This window comes from Telopea speciosissima, chromosome 11, assembly GCF_018873765.1.
Source record: "Telopea speciosissima isolate NSW1024214 ecotype Mountain lineage chromosome 11, Tspe_v1, whole genome shotgun sequence".
Lineage (NCBI taxonomy): Eukaryota > Viridiplantae > Streptophyta > Magnoliopsida > Proteales > Proteaceae > Telopea > Telopea speciosissima.
Window position 1 is genome coordinate 40,697,315 of NC_057926.1, and position 20,984 is coordinate 40,718,298.

The following is a 20,984-nucleotide window of genomic DNA, read 5'->3' on the forward strand; positions in this document are numbered from 1 at the left end:
TGGATTTTTGGCACTCAATCCACGCACAACAGCTCCGATCGAGTTCAGGTATGCCCTCTTCCCTCTCTATCGATCTATCTCTTTCTCCTTTCGACTTCTATTATGGAGAAACCCCAAAATCCATTTCGGGTTTACAAGATTTGGGTTTTTTTGTTTTCTCCTAGCTATTTAGATGGATTTTTGTCCATCCTACCTTCGTTTCCCTTCATATGCAACCTAGTTGGGGCATTTCCCCCAATCTTGCACCATCACCAAGGGTTTGGGTTGGATTTTGGAGAAATCCCCAAACCCTAACCGAAATTCTATGTCTTTTTGCCCAATTCAAGTTCGGTTTTGCTAGGTAGGCTTGGTGTATATAATTTGGGGTTGTCTCAAGCCATTACTTATTTATTTCTTGCAAATTAGAACTTCAAGAATCACATCTGAATTTTCTTTTAGAGATTCAAGCATTATTTACCACAATTTAGCTCCATATATTGCTTGAACTAGGTATTTAGTATAAACTTCATGTGTTAGGTGTACTATGGCCATGTATGTATATTGTTTACCATGTCATTCAACTTCCAAACACAAAACTGAAAATTTCCTCTTTGGGTTTCATAGTATAATTTTTTTTTTTCAATTCAGTCCAACTTTGTTTGAACTAATTGCTTGTATAATGCTCTCTAAGCATAAATGTGGCCATGTACATTTATCCTCTATGAGTGCATCTACATGTTGGCCATGCATCAAGGTCTAGGTTCTAATTCCTTGTTTCTTTTCATTGTATATCTTCTTAGGCCTTAATATCCAAGCATTAACTTAATATATTTCTGTATTCTTGGCCTTCCTTGGTTGCAGGTTAGGGAATCTAAATGGCTCCTAGAACAAGGCGCGCGCGGGCCGAACAAACTGCCCCAGTTGCTTTGGATACGCAATGGTTCCAAGACCTAGAGAAACAGGAGATGTACCAAGACCACTTCCGCTTTAAGAGTATCTTGGAGGGGAGAGATGTGGTACTGGAAGACCTCAAGGCCTACAAAGTAGGGCCGAGATTTGAAGCACTGGGGTGGTCCAACCTCCTCAACCTTCCAGAGCCATTCTATCCCAAGCTCGTTCGTCACTTCTACGCCAACCTGCACACCGAGAACCTAGGCACACGAGATTACCGGATCCTCTCTTATGTCAAGGGAGTCACCATATCCTTCACAGGGGCACAGTTGGCAGGCATCCTCAATGTAGCTATCTGGGGAGAGAAGACCTACTGCGCACCATGGAAGAATCCCTACTCCTTTCTCAGGAGAGAGGCATACAGGGAGTTATACAGGGAGCTTACACGTGGGGCATTCGAGAAGAAAGTGCCTGAGACTTCTTTTGCCAATTCTCCCAGGATACTGAGTCGGATTGTGCAGCACAACATCGTGCCTATAGCCGGTCACCGCACCATGCCTTCCATCTTCGTAGGCTATGTGGCCTATCACCTCTACAAAGGCATTCCCATCTGCCTGCCCTACATTATCATGCGGACTATGGATCATGCGGGGCGAAATCCCAGGAGGAACTTAGATTTACCCTATGGGAGGTTGCTCACCACTATTTTTCAGCATTTTGGAGTTGACTTGAGTGAGGAGGATCAAGACTTAACCGAAGATCCACCTCTAGATCGTAACGCAGTGGCGAGGATGCGAATTGCGATGGATGCATATAGTGATGGGGAGCCATTGGTCCCAGCAGAGGGTCACGGGCCTGAGCCTCAGTGCAGGAGCCTCCTCCTCGCCGGCTTGTGCATGCGGCCTCTTCATCCAGACCTTGCTCCTAGTGGGTCCGACATCGATGCAGAATTCTTGCAACTCTGGGCCGATGAGCACCAACATGGCTCGGGGTTTGAAGGAGTGAACACTAGGCTCGATGCATCAGACAGACGCATGGAGAGCCTCGAGCAGCAGATGGAGGACTTGCACTCCTACCTCCATGATGAGGGCACAGAGGACGAGCCCAGTAGTGATGATGAGATGGAGCAGTAGACCTCCTGTCCATTCCCACCATGCTCTCAATGGACCCCTAGCTTTTTGTCTTACCATGCAGCAAATTTATTTTTTTTTTTTTTCTTTTTCTTGGTTGTAAGAACTCAAGTCTCGTTCATTGAATTTTGTTGTAATCACTCGTTTGGCTTATGGAAATGTATTAACACTGAAATTAAGGAATATATCTATAATTATATACACATGTCTTTCATTTCACTGTTGTCTATTATTTGCTATTGTCTTCGGCTTTCTCCCTAGCATTCACACACATTCCAATTATGCATTGTTAGAAGCTTTTACTTTAGCAACCTATTGTGTAGAGTAAATCACAATTCCGCTAGACTGTGGCTGGTGCAGAGCATCTCGCTCTGATACCACGCTGTCACGCCCCTATTCCAGACAAGGAATATAATATCATATAAAGGGTGACTAGGACGACGCGTGTCATCCTACTAAACCGCCCGGATCACTGACACAGTGTCCCAACGCACAGTCATATCCAATATTAACACAATGTAACATTAGAATGCAGAAAAGAGGAATATTACATTCCAAGGATCAGTAGTATTGCGGAAGCGTATAAATCGAATAGTTACAAGATGTTCAAAGCTAGATGATAAATACAGTAATTAGTTACATTTCCAATGATCATCTAATAACTATCAAAAATGGTATTACAGTAAGTATTTCACCATAGGCCTTAGCCTCAAAAGTAATCAAAAAGGGATCGAGTCCCGAATATCCTCACGGCCCGTAGGCACAATCATCGCAAGGACACCCGTCGCCATGTTCCTCAAACACGGCCTCCGGTTCCTCCTCACCGATCTCATCGTATCCCGAGGGCTGAACTCCAAGTCCCGCGAGATATCCGTCACCTGCACCATAATCTAAAAAAATGTGCGCACGAGGGGGGTTAGCTCCACTGAGCCAGTGAGGGGATGGGAATGCACAAACACGCAATTCACATAGTCCAATGATGCATGCACATGTTAAGTCCATTTTTCCACCTAACAAACAACTAAGTCAATGGCATATGCTACTGTGACAACTCGGGAGACACTGTGGGTCACTTAACTTATCGCCACAATGAAACCTCAATTGTCACGTGGGACCTACGCCGATCGAAGCCTCCAAGACCACTCAGTGGCAGACCCCTGATAACCAATACTACCATGACTGGCCTCTCCCACCTCCACCGAATCCGGTGTACTGATTACCCAACACCTAAACCCCTGTTGGTAAGGGTCGTAGCATAAGGGTGTGAAATCCTAGCCACAAATATACTACATGCAAGTCCTATCGTCCCGAGAGGTAATCCGGGCGCATCAACTTTTCATCTGGTTTAGTGCCCGGTTACCAGCACGGCACGGCGCATACAGTTCAACATGACATTCAACATAATTTCTTCATAAATGTTTATAGAGTTCGGGGTTCCGGCACCGGTACCCACCGGCACCGAGACCCATCAAGATACAACATTATCAATCAACATTATAACAAATAGATATAAAATTATGCAATATGCGCAAACATGCTTATTAATTATAATGAGTACATAATATATAATGCAATAATAATAACAAGCCCATACAACCAAACCCACTCACAACGTATACGCCAAGCACCCAGTTTATCAGTTGTCGCCTCGATCAAGCAATAAGCCACAAAAGTGAATATTTTAACCTATACAAAGAGTGGAATAAGGTTAAACGAGCGAAAGGAACGGATCCCCAAAAGATCTCCCATAAACACTTAAGTATAAGGTTTCAGAGACGAAGTGGTTGCAGGAGTGGTTTCATGCCCAAATTCTGCAACCACATGTAAATCCTAGGAAACCGGGACAGTTTTAGTCAAGGTCGGATGCAGATGTGGTTTCAGAAAAACTGAATCCAAGTGTAAATCCGAGCTTCACAGGGGCTCAGGACAATTTTTGCCAAGGTCGGATGCAGATGTGGTTTCAGAAAAACTGAATCCGAGTGTAAATCCGACCTTCACAGAATCCTTCTCGGGAAGGTAGTTTCGAGGGGTTTCTTGCGGTGTCGAAATCACATGTAACCCTCACACCTTCAGGTCCAAAATCCGAAGGATTCCCCTCCAAGGACCCCATTTCAAGTGGTTTTTAAGGCACAAGGACTTCTAGAAAACTCTATTCTAAGCTCCTTAGGGTCCAACCTTAAATCCCCCAAATGGCAATGAGAACCCTCACATTAGAGCTCATAATGGAGTGAACTAACTCCACCATAGCTTGGCTTTAAAGCTCCATCTACTCCCTAGGTTCCAAGAGAGATCTAGGTCAATCTCTCCCATTACCCAACCCCTTTTTGAAACCCAAAATAGAAGAAGGAAGAAGCTTACCTACCCCCAAGATGAGAGCTCCACGATTTCTGCCCAAGAGATGGGGTCTCCACCTTCCTCCAAGCCTCTCTCTCCTTCCTCTTTCTCTTTCTCTCCTCTTTCTCTCCTCTTTCTCTCCTCCACGATTTAGGGTAGAAGAGGATGTTGAAGAAGAAGTAATGTTCTCTCCCCCTCCTCCTCTCTTTTATAATAAATGGGTATTTGGGGTACCTCAAGTCAAATGGGTCATGAGGCCTAATGGGTCAACCCATTAGTCCTATGTGGGTAAGTGGATGGAATAACCCACCATTGGGCCAATAGGTTAAGTGGGCCTGCCCACAACCTTAATTAAGGAAAAGCCCATTCTTAGATGGGCTCATATGAGATGGGTATAAGTCCCCAATGTACTTCCTAAAGGTACGCGGGACCCGAACTTAAATTATTCCCTTCTCTCATGAAATAGCTCGAGCGGTTCAAGCCCGGACCCGCACTTCGAGGTTACCAAGGGAAGAATAATTAATAAGACTTGAGGCTAGAACTTACTTTTCCCCCCTGTCATGGTTTATTACCCATGACCCCGAACAGCTTCGCCACGGCAACGCTAAGCTCATCACCGAACGAAATATCCAGCTGAGGTGACGGTCCAGGATGCTCTCTCCTGAACTCCTCGCTTCCCGGGCTGGTACTTGGAGGGTAGTCGACGAAGTCGCCGTCCACGAACTTTCCCCACTGGCGGTTGAGGAATCTTTCCTCCACAGGCAAACCCGTGCTGTGGTCAACGATTTTGTAGCTAGGTTTGACCATCATGGAGAACAGGTCACCAGCATACATGGCAGCGGTATCTACACGTCACGAGAAGAAATGATATTTAATTATATCCCGGGGTACGGGTATAACAGGAAAGGTCCTTCCCTTTTGGGCCGGTTGTGGGCGAGGAGGGATTTGAACCCCCGACACCGTGGTTCGTAGCCACGTGCTCTAATCCTCTGAGCTACAGGCCCTTCCCCGTCTCCACTGGATCTTGGGGTGGGCTTACTACTTAGATGCTTTCAGCAGTTATCCGCTCCGCACTTGGCTACCCAGCGTTTACCGTGGGCACGATAATTGGTACACCAGAGGTGCGTCCTTCCCGGTCCTCTTGTATTAGGGAAAGTTCCTCTCAATGCTCTAACGCCCACACCGGATATGGACCGAACTGTCTCACGACGTTCTGAACCCAGCTCACGTACCGCTTTAATAGGCGAACAGTCCAACCCTTGGAACATACTACAGCCCTAGGTGGCGATCCACAAAACACGATCAAACATTTTTAATCAAAATTACATATAATCTATCATTTTATGTGAAAATAGGTTTTGCAAAAACCATTTCTAAAATGGTACTGGATCCAGTTTCTAATCCGACCATCCACAAACAGCCTCTATCTTGATGTTCCCTAATCGGGCAGTGGTGACCATGTTGAGTAACTCTCTCACTCACAAAATGTTCGTGCATTCCCAGAACACCGGCTGTGACTCTTTTGAATCTCAGTCATAGATGATCCAAAGAATGCGTTCACATTTCGCAGTGACGAGATCCTCTCAGGTACGAAGTCTTGGTGACACATGTTTATCATAATCCGACATCTGGTAGTAATACATGAGGAATTGACAAATTAGATTCTTTGTCAATGCACATCATAATGTGCACTCGCATTTGTACCTTGACATCAATATGTCTACACATACCTAATGCAATGATCATATGATAATTAGGGTACCCAGCCCAAACCCTAGTCGTGACTACCATTTTAAATTTTCGGATCCATAATGCTCAAAAAGTCTATATTATGTCATAATATTAAACCAAATGTATAAACGGTTGAATACAATGTAAACTGGACTGAACCTAAACAAACGGTGTTTAATGGACACAAAATTCCAACAAGAGAGAAAGATAGAGAGAGCAAATTATTCAAGTATGAGAATTCTTATATACATTTGCCCATGGAGAGTAGGGATTCAAGTACGAGAACTCTTACGTTACCCCATGGAGATTAGCTAGGGTTTACATTGGTTGCTTTGAGTGGAGCAAAGAACAAATTAGACGTCAGTTTTTGCCTCTAAATGGTTTCTTCTACAAAATAGAAAATAAGGCAATTGTCACAAAGTTTGTTAGACGAAAATTCTTAAAATACGAATCGTCTAAAAAAGAAGAAGACGATTCTTCCTGAACATAAAAGCTTCCATCAATCAAATGAAGGTACCAACATCTCTCCCTATGGATTGCTATTAAGCAATTTCAACAACCCCACCTCCAAGTTCTGAAAGTAGGTCACATCTAAATTTCTCCTCATCAACAACCAATAATTCCTTCTTTTTTTCTCTTTTTTTTTTTAAGAAAATAACCAATAATTCTGGGTTTCTTAAAGCCTGCAATTTCTAGGATGCAGAGGGCGAGAGGGGAGAGAAAGGTGTACATGGTACTAGTACCGACATGGAACAGAAACTATCAGTACCCTTTCAAAGGGCAAATTTCATATTTTTGTGTTCAAGTTTTATGGTCGTAGTTTGATTAATTTGGGTGCTATTTTCCCTTATAGATGTTTCAGCTGATGGACCGTTAGTTTTGTTTCTATTAACTTGTTTAGTGATGACACTAAAACAATATATAGACTTGTTTATTTCTTCCTCATTAATTCATAGCTAGTCGTTATTTTGAGAAAGCTCACATGTGATCTTAGCGAATTTGAAGAAGTAAAACCATGTATTCATCATGGTTTCATATTCTAGGTTGCTTTATAAAGTAAGGAACACCTTAGATCTCATAATAATGAAAAAAATCCAAAACAATAATAATGGAACCATTAAAGTTCTTCTTCTTTTTTACCATGCCTAGAACCGTGTAGGAATCGGTACTATCTCGTCCAGTTAATAATTAGGACCGAGACCTAGGTTTTCTCCTGTAAACTAAATGAGACAGTTCTAAGATTGACACCTTTGGTATCTGTATCAATACCGGTATAGACCTGTCCCGAATACGGGGAACCATCCCAATTGACAACCTCACGCCAACATGCCTAGCCTTTACCCATATTTCCTCTTTGTATCTGATGAAGAGTCTAAAAATAATCAACATGAGTGATTTTACGATTTTACCATTTTAGTTTAGGGAGAATGTTCTCTGTGCCGCAGCGCAGCCTGCACCTAAGCACGTGGGCAGCCTATGCAAGGGGGCAGGGTGGTCATTGCGCCCATCCCCCATGTGCCTAGGTGCAGGCTGCGCTGCGGCACAGAGAACAACGCCCCTATATAAATGCATGGACATGGACTACGAGCTAGAGTTATGTGACTTTAGGCCATCAAATCGAGCCTTTTAAGTTATTGGGCTCAATGTTTAAAAGCCCACAACTAAATTGTTTTGATTTGGCCTATGTGTCCTTTTTCAAACATTAGAGGTATGGTTCCCTTGGTCTCTGCATCCCCACCTATCATTCATTATAATTGGTAACATACTAACATCTAAGTTTGTCATCACTGCTACATTTCACACATGATGGAAGTGAGTGGTCACATATGATAATAGAACTCAGCTACATTCATGTAATTTTCATTTTTTATTGAGGCACTCTCTCCTCTTGTTTGGGGCAGAAATTTCACCAATGAGGTGGGATTATGGTTTGAGAAATTGGTATCGGATTGACTGGAACAATCGATTCGTATCAAGATCGATAGAGGCCGATTCATATCAGTATCAATAGAGACTGATACTGATTCCTAGCCAATTTTATATCGGTGGATTGGTACAGATTAAAGGTTAAAATATGAAGAATTAAATTAAATTTTTTTTAAAAATAGAGATAAATCTATCTAATCCAAACCGATATGGACCAATCCGGATCGATATTGGCCAAAACCAATACCGATTACTAAATCCATGGGTGGGATTGGGTCCTCTACAACATGGACCACGAACATCTCTCTAGAAACCTTGTGTCACTTTATGGGACTTTTTCTTCTTCTTTATGCTCTAATCCAGATTAGGTTTAATACTTTTAAACTACTTTACTTATTTGTAGCACAACCAAATACCATCAATTTCTGTTGTCTGGGTGGTGTAGTTGGTTATCACGCTAGTCTCACACACTAGAGGTCCCCGGTTCGAACCCGGGCTCAGACAACATACTATGTTTTTAGGATTGGAACAGGACTCGGTTGGGTTGGTCTTGATTGATCCTGATTTTTGTTAGGGCCTGGTTGACTTGTCCTGCTTCATTTGAATGTGTATTTGTTTGTTAAACTTAGCCCAATCTTAAAATTATAAATATTTTCGTTCAATAGATAATTATATCTTATTTGTTTTGGTAATCCAATGGATAATTAGATACTAAACAAAAATTGTAAAATATAAACATAAATTGTGTAGCATAACCTAACAAAGGGCCGGGTTGGGCTTAGCCCGAGGACTCAACCCTGTCCCTAACTCAGGGTCTGAAAATTTAAACCCCAACCCTCCCTTAAGGTTGAAAAATCCAACCCAAGTCCTGTTCAGGCTTAGGGCGGGCCGATAGGGCCAAACTTAAACCTTAATAAGGATGGTTTTAACGTGACTGTGGGCTCAAGGTTTGTAATCTCGGTCTCGAATCTGGAAAATTGCCTAGATACTGATCCAATACATATGTGCGGATAAGGGTACAATGGTAATAAAAACAATTTTTTTTTACAAACCATGGTGAGGGTAGAAGGGGGTGCCTTCTTTGAAGTTTTGGTGGTGTGAGACATGATTGCATATAGATATGGGAAGCACTTTTATATTGGTTACCAAATCATTCTCTGTGAGTAAAATTAGAAAATAAAATATGAATAAAAAATACTTTTTGAACAGAATTGTATAAAGATCCTTGTTTGTGAGGGCAATAATCCAACATAAATTTTCCAAACATTAAAATTGAATAAAATTATCATCCACTGTAATTAAAACATTGAAAAAGAATACGGTTTATTTGGTTCCTTTTTCGGTTTGAAAATGGGTAATTTGATTCGATTTAACGGGTTCAAGCACTAAATCGAAATTGAATCGAACTGATGAAAGATTCCAAATTTTGAAATCAAACCAAATTGATTTAATTTGATTCGGTTTTAAAAGGCTAGTTTTGGGTTTCGGTTCTAAATTGATATCCTTAACTTTAGCCACTCGATCGCCACGGGAGTCAACTAACCTCTAATCATCATCATTGAAAGGTCCTCCCAATGTGTCAAAATGGGATTTTCATGTTCTTAAGTGCACATTTAAATTGCATCCAAAGGTGGCCATTGCACTTGAGACGATCGATAAGAACATGTTCTTGGCCCCTGCCAGATGCACTTTAAAGGTGCACTGGGCAGTGCACCACACCTGCACTTGAGAGGATAAAAAGTCGTCAAAATGCAGTGTCTGCAAGTTGACAACCTTATCTCTTCTCATTTATCAAATTACAACCGTGTATGTACACGATCTGCATTAAATGCAGCCAAATTGAAATTAATGTCAGTCCAAAATGTCATAAAAACCCCTAACCCCCTTACTTGATGAAGTTGATGAGAGAATCTCCCGAGTCTAAATACCTTCCCCTTATAATATTAACAAGTAGAGAAAGTATAAAAATAGAAAGAATGCCATTTCATTATTGAATTATAATACAACTCAGCTGCAATCATTTAATTTTGATTCTTTATTGAAGCACTCTCTGTTCTTGTTTGGGGCAGAAATTTCGATGAGGTGGGATTGGGTCCTCTACAGCATGGATCAGCAGCAACCCATGTATACGGAAAATGATACATGCAAATATTTAAAAATTTAAGTTCTGATCCATCGTTGGCTGGGTGGTGTAGTTGGTCATCACGCTAGTCTCACACACTAGAGGTCCCCGGTTCGAACCCGGGCTCAGACAACCATTGTAATATGTTATGTTTTTTTTTATAATTTTAGTGTTTCAAGTAATGACGCCACCCCTATACAACCGGTTTAAGTAAAAAATATTCAAAACCGAACCATTTAATAAACGATTTCACATGTTGCAATCGAAACCATTTATAAACGGTTCTATAAGTTTTTTTCTGTTTTTTAAACTTTTTCATTCAAATGTTTAGTTTTCATTACATGTTTTTTTTATATTGAAATAGAAATATGAATTAAATTCTTATATTTTTTCTTTAAATAATTGTTTATTTATACCATTACATATTTACTAATTATTTATTGATACCTCATTATATTTAATTATTACTAATGCATATTACTAATATTTATTTTGGTTTAAACGGTTTACCATTGGTTTAAATGGTTCAGTATGGTTAAAAATGTTTAACTATACTCTCTCAATTGTAAAACCAAAATTGAACCATTTATTAAATGGTTTCGGTGTAAATGGATCGGTTTGGTGTCGGTGAATGATTTCAGTTTGATTTTGTCACCCTCGAACATTTGACCCCTCCCAGAATTAAAAATGGAATCGTTTTGGTTCAATTATGGTTGTAACATAGGCTCCTGTTCGATTTTGTTTCAATTTCTATTTTTCTACGTGTTGTAAATGATTTCGGTTTGATTTTGATACCCTCGAACATTTGACCCCTCCCAGGATTAAAAATGGAATCATTTTGGTTCAGTTACGATTTTGTAACATAGGCTCCTGTTTGATTTTGTTTCAATTTCTAGTTTTCCACATGTCGTACCTTCAATTAAACCAATTGACACCCTTACTCACATGAGCGTGTAAGAGTGAAGAGAGAGAGCTCAAAGGGAGAATGGAAAAGAGAGAAAGATGGAGATGAATTGAATGTGAAGCTATATCATGAGAGAGAGAGAGAGAGAGAGATTACTTATTTTAATATAGACAAACCGAGATCGATGACGGCAATTTCTAGCATTATATAACGCATCTTTTCTTTTTTTTTTTGATAAAAGCACTTCATTAACGAGGGAACAAAGTCCCCGAAGCATCAGCAAACAGAAGAGGGGAGATAAAGGGGGGGGGATGGAAAGCCAGCACATGGAATGCTGAGATTCTGCCGCCTTAGAGGCGAGCAGATCAGCCACGCTATTGGCCTCACGAAAGACATGCTCAAACAGAATGACATCAAAGTACGAAAAGAGAGAACAACAGTCAGAGATAATGGCGGTAATCCTCCACGGCACGTCTCTAGTATGTCCATTAAGAAGGTTAACAAGAAGGAGATTATTGTTCTCCAAGAAAACGTTTTTGAACTGAAGCTGTCGTGCCATTAGCAAAGCTCTCCTAGCCGCAATTGCCTCAGCAACTAATGCAGAGTTCCACCCAATGCCCTCTGAAAAGGCACAGATGAATTGTACAGAATTGCTTCGACAAACTCCCCCTATACCTGCAAAACCTGGATTGCCCTTGCTAGCTCCATCAATATTGAATTTGAGTAGGGGTGCTTGTGGCTGCCGCCAGCCTATTAATCTTGTTGGCCTTGGAGTGCGAAAATGATAGTGATGGACGGCCTCTTTAGCTGCAGTTATAGCTCTTAGAAGGATGCCATTAGTATTGAAGGGTTCCTGGCGAAAGGTATAGTCCCAATAACCAACCCAAATATACCAAAGGATACTACAAAACAACGCTATTTTCAAAATGTTGTCTCTGGTGGGTGTATTGAGCCCTTGGAGAAGGGTTCCCAGAACTCCAAGTAATGTATGATTGTCGATCAAACCTTGAAGTTCAACCTGATTCCAAATAGGGGAAATGATTGGGCATGTCAGAAACAGATGCTCCGCAGATTGAGAGTGAGTTTGGCAGAGATTACAAAAAGGATTTAGATTCAACCCTCTACTGAGGAGGATATCAGGAAGTGGAAGCCTGTTGTGAAGTGTTTTCCATATGAGATGCTAAACTTTGGGAATAATCGAAAGGTGCCAAACTTTGAGCCATTTACTCTGTGGTTGGTGGAGAAGACCAAGAGTGGCAATGTTGTATGCCGAAGTGACAGTGAAGTTTCCAGAAGCAGTAGGAACCCAAACATATTGGTCCTCCATGGAAGATATAGGAGTCGGGATAGACACAATCGTCCAAGCTACATCAAGAGGCCACCAATGGAAGACGACTTCCCATTTTCAAGAACTAGAAGGGGCATCAATGAGATCCTTGACCAGAATGGGAGCCTCCCTTGGCAGGGGGTAAGGAGCCGATGAAGGAGGGTGATTAGGAATCCAGAAATCCAACCAAGGATTGATAGATAGACCATTACCCAATCTAGAGAAGAGGCCACGACGAAGCAATTCCCTTGCAGAACAAATAGACTTCTAGCCCCATGAGGCAGTGGGCGAGCAACTAGCTGCCAAAAAGTTAGTGTTTGGAAAGTACTTGTGTTTCATAAGTCTCCCCCACAAAGAAGAAGGAGAAACCAGGAATTCCCAAGCCTTTTTAGCCAAAAGAACCTGATTCATATGAGCTGATCGCTTAATATTCAAACCCCCAAAGCGCTTCGGCTCACAGATGGTGTTCCAAGCCATAGTAGGGATAGTATTTTTCTGACCGCTGGACCAGAAGAAATTTCTACTTATACCATCCTATTCCTTATGTAAAGAAGCAGGGATCTGAAAGCATGACATCATATATAAAGGTATCGCAGAGAGGGTGGACTGCACTAGGACTGCTTTACCCGCCGGGGAGAGAAATTGTGATTTCCACAATTGCAGTTTCCCGTTGACACATTGAATCAGATTGGAACAATAAGTCTTTCTTATCTTCCCCCCCCCCCTATGTAAGGAATTCCCAGATAAGTATCAAGAGCTGAGGTAGGACTGATTTGAAAATATTTGCGTAATTGCCTCTTAATGTTAGAATTCACATTGGGGCTGAAATGCGCTCTAGTTTTGTTGAGATTAATAGATTGACCAGAGAACCTGCAGTATTCCTGCAACACCTCATCCAGACCTCTTGCCTCTGCCATGGACGCGTCGTCAAAAAGTATAAGATCATCTACAAAGGCCATATGGGAGATTCTTTCTCCCCCACGTTGAATTTGTATGCCATGGATCTTTTTTTCCTGCAAAGCCAACGCCAATTTGGTGGAGAGGACTTCTGCACAAAGAACAAAGAGATACGAGGAAAGTGGATCCCCTTGCCAAATACCTCTAGTAGGGCTGAAGTATGGGAGAGGCGAGCCATTCAATAGGATGCCAAATTGGGGACTCTCCACACAAAACATAACCCTATTAACCCAAGATTGGTCGAACCCATATTGCAGTAAAGTTTCCTTGAGGAAAGACCACTCCAGTCTGCCGCCGTAGGCCTTCTGCATATCAATCTTTAGAGAGAATAGTCTTTTACCACCTCTCCTAGTCCCCTTGATTTTGTGAAGGAGCTCATGACTGATCAACACATTATCTTGGATATGACGGCCTTTAATAAAACCATTATGGTTGAAGGAAATAATCTTGTGAAGAACCAGTCGCAATCTATTGACAATGATTTTTGAGATAATCTTATAAACAAAATTGCAAAGACTGCTCAGTCGGAATTCATTCACAGAAGTCAGATAATCAACCTTGGGTATTAATGAGATGTAGGTGAGATTCATTTAGAGAGAGAAGGTTTCAGTTAGAAAAAAGCTTCTAACACAAGAGATGATATCCTGCCCTATAACATCCCAAGATTTATGATAGAACATGCCTGAAAAGCCATCAGGACCAGGAGACTTGTTAGCGGGCATGGATCTGACCATTTAGTAAATTTCCTCATCAGTAACTGGTCTGATGAGATTCCAATTATCTTCATTGGAAACCCGATTCCTGATAGGCCCTAAATAGGCAGTAGCAACAGGGGGTGTTGTGAAAGGAAAATGCTACTGCAACAGGGGGTGTTGTGAAAGGAAAATGCCCTTGTAAACTCTAAAAAATTCTCTGTCAATATCCACCTCATCCGTTAGGGAAAGCCCTCCCGCATTAATTGCTTTGATCACATTTCTCGCCCTTCTTTTGATCGTAGTGAGGTGAAAGAACTTGGTACTGCGATCGCTGTGCACATACCAGTTAGAGTGCGACTTTTGTTGTCACAGTAATTCCTCTTGATGATTCAACTTTCTCAAAAAGGCCACATGCTGTTTTTTCGGTCAAGAACCAAGCATCATCTCTGAACTCAATAGGGACATGATAAAGTGATTGAAGAACCCCTTGTATTTCCTCGATCCGTCTACAGATATTCCCTACACAATTCTTATTCCAGCTTTTCAGAGTTCCCTACAAATCCCTGAGCTTCGAGCAGCATTGATAAGATGCAAATTCTCTATGTTGAGAAGAATTCCATTGAGAGGCAACCACATTAAAGTAATCCGGTTCAACCAGCCATAAGGCTTCAAAATGGAAAGGGCGCTTATAGGAGGGTTTCAAATCGTCTGTGTATAGAATAATCGCCCTATGATCAGAGGTTGCAAGGATCTCAGAAAGAACAACTGCTCTAGGATAATGAGAAAACCAGTCCATATTGGAGAAAAACCGATCCAATTTAGCTTCAATTCGATTAGACCCCACTTGCCTATTATTCCAGGTATAAGGATAACCAATGAGAGGAATACAAGTCGAGTTAACAAACTGGCTAAACTCCCTTATTTGTGAAGATGAAACTGCTCTATGGCATTACACCACATTAGAAGGAGACCACCCGCCCCATTAACAGCTGGACTGCACACAAAGTTCTCATAACCAACCGATCGACAGAAGGAGTGGAGACGACTAGTAGACTTCTTAGTTTTAGAAAGAAAGCACACAAAAGGTCTAACTCTATTTACAAGAGAGCGAACTTCTCTTTCTGTCGAAGGTTGATAAATCCCACGACAATTGAGCGCCATGAAGTTCATTTCTCACTGGGTGACCTAGTCTGGCCTATCACCGGTGCCTCAATATCAATTATCATAGCTGAACTGGTGTCAACTTTTGCTTTCTTTGAAGGTCCTCCTTCCCCAGTGGGGGAACGGCTGCAGGGTGAGTGGGTCATGATCCTCTATAAGGAGTGGCCTTTTCAACGGCAAAATAGGGCGCAAGCCCCCACAGAAAGCCCCACGTAAGACCGGCTGACCTGCAAGAGTAATGCCAGGTGCAACCGAGGGCCACAGCTTGCCAATATTAGGGAGGGCTTGGGCATGTATATGAGCCAACGAACCTTGATGAGGTTGCTGTACTTCTTGAGCAAACATTGGTCCCTTCATTTTCTAAGAAGTGGCTTTAGAACCATGAGCTCCAGCACTGCTACTAGTACCAGCATTAGTATATTGGGGAAACATATTCTGAAGCTCCGGATTATTTTTCACAAGGTCTATCATTATCTTCCTGGTATTGGCTGAAGTCAAGGGAAGTTCCACCCCAAACACATGAGCAAGCTGTATGATAGATTGCAGCACTTCAAGTCTATGCTGCTGAGAATAGGGTACCGAGGACTGTGCCCTTCCACTTTCTCCACCCGTTAGACCCTAAGAGGTGTACGATATATAACGCATCATAAGTCTGAAAAACATGGAGAAAATAAAGAAATAGTGAAGTTGAGTCGTGATAAGAGTCGCTCTCTTTAAGACTATAGACATCCCCAATGGTTCAGTCGAGTCCTTGCGAATCAGCCTCCAAGGTAAAATAGCGCTGCAGTCAGAGCTATTTAGAAATGATGCACCTCAAATACTAGGCTACTAAGGACATGAAAAGGTGCACTCAATTGGACATAAACAACAGAGAAACAAAGCTGAGGAAAAATGAAAGAAGCTTTCTAAAAAATTATTACTAGAAAAGTGGGCAAGACATACTCTTCACTTTATATATAGAACAACAAAAGGCACCCCCAAGGGGTGTCTCCAAAGGATATACCCATAAAACATGCATTTTTCATAAGACTTGTTTATTGATCATTCAAACAAATCTTCAAATAAGCACGCACATCCATTGATCATTTAGGTGTCTATTAGAAAGCGACAAAACGCTCTAATAAACTTTTTTATAAAAAAATAAATAAAATATTTTGAATAAAAAATATTTTAATTAAATTCACTTAAAATTCCAACATGAATTTTACTGATATACCAATTATAGTACTGGCGCATAAGGATACTTGACCAAACTGTGACATATATTATCTCACTCAATATGGTATAGTTCTTGTGATGCTGCTACATGTAGTTATAATCACCATCATCATCATTATTGAGCTGTTTATTAACATGAAAACATAAAATCCGTTTAATTAAGGAAGGTAATTTAGCAAAATCTTCTTACCCAAAAAATAAAAAACCCTAAAACAGAAAACTAACAAAATCCCTTTCACTAAGAAACTCTAAATTGAACAATTCTCTCCTCCCGTGACCTCGAATATTCCAATTATTTAGCTTCCCAATTAATCTACCACACTTTCCTCAACCCTATAAAATTGAAAGCAACTAAAAAGACTGTGACGATTAAAATCCCTTTAATTAAGGAAGCTAACTTAGCAAAATCTTCTAATTACCCCCAAAAAAAAAAAAACCCTAAAACTAAAACTAACAAAATCCTTTTCATTAGGAAACTCCAAATTGGTTTACCAAAAAAAAGGAAACTCCAAATTGAGAAATTATCTCCACCCGTGACCCCGAATATTCCAATTAATCTTCCACACTTTCCTTAACCCTATAAAATTGAAAGGCAGCTGAGCAACTGAGAACATTGACGATCAATTAGTCTGACGATCTTATAGATGGAGAAGATGGAGAAAAAAAAAAAGATTAATACCACCTCCAATGCAACTTCAACCACCACCACCACTATCTCTGCCACCACCGCCTCCACCGCCACCTCCACCTCCACCTCCACCTCTGACACAACCACCACCACCACAGCCACCACTACCACCACCACCTCCATCGCCACGCCCACCACCGCCACCACTACCTCTACCTCCACCACTACCTCCACTATCGCCACCTCCACCATCTCCACAACCACCATCACCATCAACACCATGGCTACCACATACGCCTCCACCAAATTTTTGGGTATTTAATGATATTTTTTAGGGAGAAAGTTCTCTGTCCGGGAGTGTGGCCTATGCCAACACTCCCATGAGTCCATCTCTCTCCTCCCCATCTGAAAAGACACCTCTGCCCCCTTGTTTTAAGGAGGAGAGAGATAGACACATGGGAGTGTTGGCGTAGGCCACACTCCCGGACAGAAAACTGCTTCCCCATTTTTAAAATTTTATAGAAGTTCTAGAAACAGAAATGATTGTTCATAACAAATGCGTTTCTATTTTTTTTTTTTTGGCCAAGAAATAGAAATTATTATGTGTTACCAAACGTGTTTTTTTACCCAGAAATTTGGCCCAGTAACAGAAATGCAAAAAGTCATTTTTGAAATAGAAACATGGCCCAAAAAGCGAAGTGTTATCATGCAGGCCCTATGTCTATATGAGTTCTTCATATTAAAAACCAAGTTAATGCTAATAAATCCATTCATTGAGATGAAGATCGAGTTTCCCTTCACCCACGATGAGGAGAGAGATCAAAACCTTTTAAGTCACATCATCCCACCTTTGATTTGGAGTGTAAAGGATTGAATCTATTTTATACAATCAAGGGTGGGAGTTGATGATGAAACTCACTTCCCTAGAGTGCAAAGGATTGAATCTATTTTATACAATCAAGGGTGGGAGTTGCTGATGAAACTCACTTCCCTAAGAGTCCAATCATAAGGAAGGTCACATTATAGTGGATGAAGAGAGATCCGGATGATGATAAACTTAGGCTCCATTTGGTTGCAAGGAGAATTAAAGGGAAGGGAAGGGAAAATTTTCAAACCTAAAGAAGAAACTTTTGTAATCATTATCCTATGTGATTGTATAAACTACCTAAATTTCTTACCATATATAGTAAATATACATTTTACATGTAATATTTATTTTACATTTTAAACCAAAGGGAATTGGATGCAAAGCAATGTGAAATTTAATAACCAAATATGAAATGATTTGGAATTATTGATATTGTCACATGGTGTCACATGGGGTAATGATTATTAAAATTCCTTTTCTAAGTATGAAAATTTCCCTTCCCTTCCCTTTAATGTCCCTTGCAACCAAACGGAGCCATTAAAAAGGGTGGAAAGGGAAACTTTTAATTCCTTCTCCTACAAAGGGTTCACTAAGAATGATAGGTCCGAGATACTCCTCTCCATGGTTTGAGGTATCGGATCGGTATCAGCCAAGACCGATCCGATCCAGCTGTACGGACAGGGGTAAAAATGTAAAAAAAAATAGGGACAAAAGTATCATATTTGCCCAAGTTTGGGCGATCCCGATCCAGCCGATACGGAGATCACGAACCATGCTCCTCTCATAAATCAGATAGCTTTGAACAAAGATAAACGCAGCCTCATGTTAGTTCTATTGATTTAGCTGCAGTTCAAGTTCATCCCATGCATTACAACCCTTCTATTAGACTCATTCTTTGTTGGTTTAGGATCCTCCACAGATTCCTTAGCTCATTCAAACATGCCAAAAAAACTGGTCAGCGGCTGTATTTGAATTTTTTTTTTTTTATAAAAAAAAAAGTTGTGTTTGATTTTTAGTTTTCAAAATCAATACATGGACACCCTGTTTAAAGTAGCCACGGGGAGGATACAATATGCATGACAAAGTTTTACTGGTTGCCAGACTGACCATGTATTTGATTTAGCCCTAACTTTTGTTGTTTTGTGATATAAAAAAATAAAATAAAATAAAAAAAAAAAAATTTTTTCCTTGAAGTAGAATTGAAAGATCATCTTATAACAAGTCCTTCATTATTTTAAAATGCTTAATTGGATCTTTATTGTATCTTACTTTTTTGTGTTTGGTATGATTTCTTGGAATATATTTACGATTAGCATGGAGCAACAAAACCCTTCATTATTGGGCTCCCCTTCCCCCTTTCTCGTAACCTATCCCCTACAAAATTCAATAGATATTGTTTCTTAAACTTTGATAATTAGAGTGGAGAGCTGTCTATCGTAGTTGGAATGGGCTAGCATGGTAGGCGCTTACGCACCCTGAAGACTCGAGTTCAAGCCTCAGCTCCACACGTAGTATTCCCCCTTGTATCCCCTTATTCCCCATCCCCCTTTTTAACATTTAAAAAAAAAACACTAACATGTAGAAAATCCATGGAGGCTCTATTTATCCAATGGTTAATTTATTCAACTCACATTCATCAAAATATTTGATTATGAAGTTAAACTAATCTACTTTTTTTGTGGTTAAAGTTAAATTAATATTTTTTTTTTTGGTGGTAAAATTTAAACTAATCTACTTGTGGCCATGGAAATAATATTTTCCCTAATTTATACTACCAAAAAAAAAAAGTTTAATTTAGTTCATAAGTAAGTCTTGTGAAAAATCTCAAATCTTATGTTTTTTAAACTTATGTTTCATACGTATAACTACAAACTATGAATCACTTCTCAGATGAGTAGATTAAACTTTGAAGCACCGACAATTTTTTTATTTTTTATTTTTTTTGAAAGAGAAAATCTCTTGAAAACTCTTAACTTGTAAGTTATAGGATTGGTCCTCATAAACCTAAACTTACATACCTTATGCATACAATCATAGGAAGAAACACCTAACTAATATTCACCAATACAAGGAAAATATTACACCAATATTATAGCTAACACCCCTCCTCAAACTCAATATGGTGGATGAGAAATCATTTGAAGATTGGATATCAGAAATCAAATATGCAAAGAAGTGTGAGCCTAGGCTAGGTTAGAATAACGGTGAGTTTATATTCAGAGGAGATGGGTGCTAAAAGCAGTATTCCATGACGAAAATAGGGACAAACAAAGTGATAATCAATTTTAATATGCTTTGTTCTGTTATGAAAAACTCCATCGTGACTTATCTAAATGACACTTTTATTGTCAAAGAAAATTAGAGTTGGAGCAGTCATGGATACACCCTTGTCAAGTAGAATCCTTTGTAGACAAATAAAGATGTAGATCAGCAAGGACACGATACAGCCTTACTACAACAACTAGAAACAATAAATCGCTTTTTGTTATGCCATGAGACGAAAAAATCTCTCAAAATATATAGAAGTTTGTAGTAGATCAATGCTCTATTACAACACCAGCCCAATCAACATCAGATATGCCCAAGGATCAAAAGACGAAGATGCAGGAAAATAAACTCCTTTAAATAATGTGTCTTTTAAGAATACGAAACACAACGGCACAACGGATAGACTGAGGAGTAGCCATAAACTGGATGACAATATGCACAACATAAGTGATACCAGGCCGAGTAACTATGAGGTAGACTAAACTTCCCACCAATGTGCTATAAAGTATAGGATTAGAAAGTGGCTCTCTATCAATGAAACGAATCTTGACATTGAGTTCTAGTGGAGTCTGAACTAGCTTATATCAGAAAGTCCAATCTCAGATGGTAGATCAAAAGCATACTTAACTTTAGACAAAACATAACCAACAGGTGTCAGAGTAACTTCAATCCCCAAGAAATATATTAGATTACCAAGGTTCTTCATCTTGAATTGTCGATGAAGAAATATTTTAAGAGTTTAAATACCCTCGAAATCATCATCAGTAATAATCATGTCATCCACATATAAAACTAATAAAACAATACTCTGACTCGTTTTCTGGATGAAGAGTATTGAATCATTC

The 20,984-nt window shown here is 40.2% G+C and overlaps 3 non-coding genes across 3 annotated transcripts; 2 read left to right on the plus strand and 1 right to left on the minus strand.

The window, feature by feature from the left end:
• Positions 1-5,264: 5,264 nt before the first annotated feature.
• TRNAR-ACG lies at positions 5,265-5,338 on the minus strand. The gene has a single exon. It is a non-coding gene; the product is annotated as a tRNA-Arg (tRNA).
• A 3,083-nt stretch (positions 5,339-8,421) lies between these two features.
• Positions 8,422-8,495, plus strand: TRNAV-CAC. The gene has a single exon. It is a non-coding gene; the product is annotated as a tRNA-Val (tRNA).
• A 1,676-nt stretch (positions 8,496-10,171) lies between these two features.
• On the plus strand, positions 10,172-10,245 carry TRNAV-CAC. The gene has a single exon. It is a non-coding gene; the product is annotated as a tRNA-Val (tRNA).
• The last annotated feature ends 10,739 nt before the right edge of the window (positions 10,246-20,984 follow it).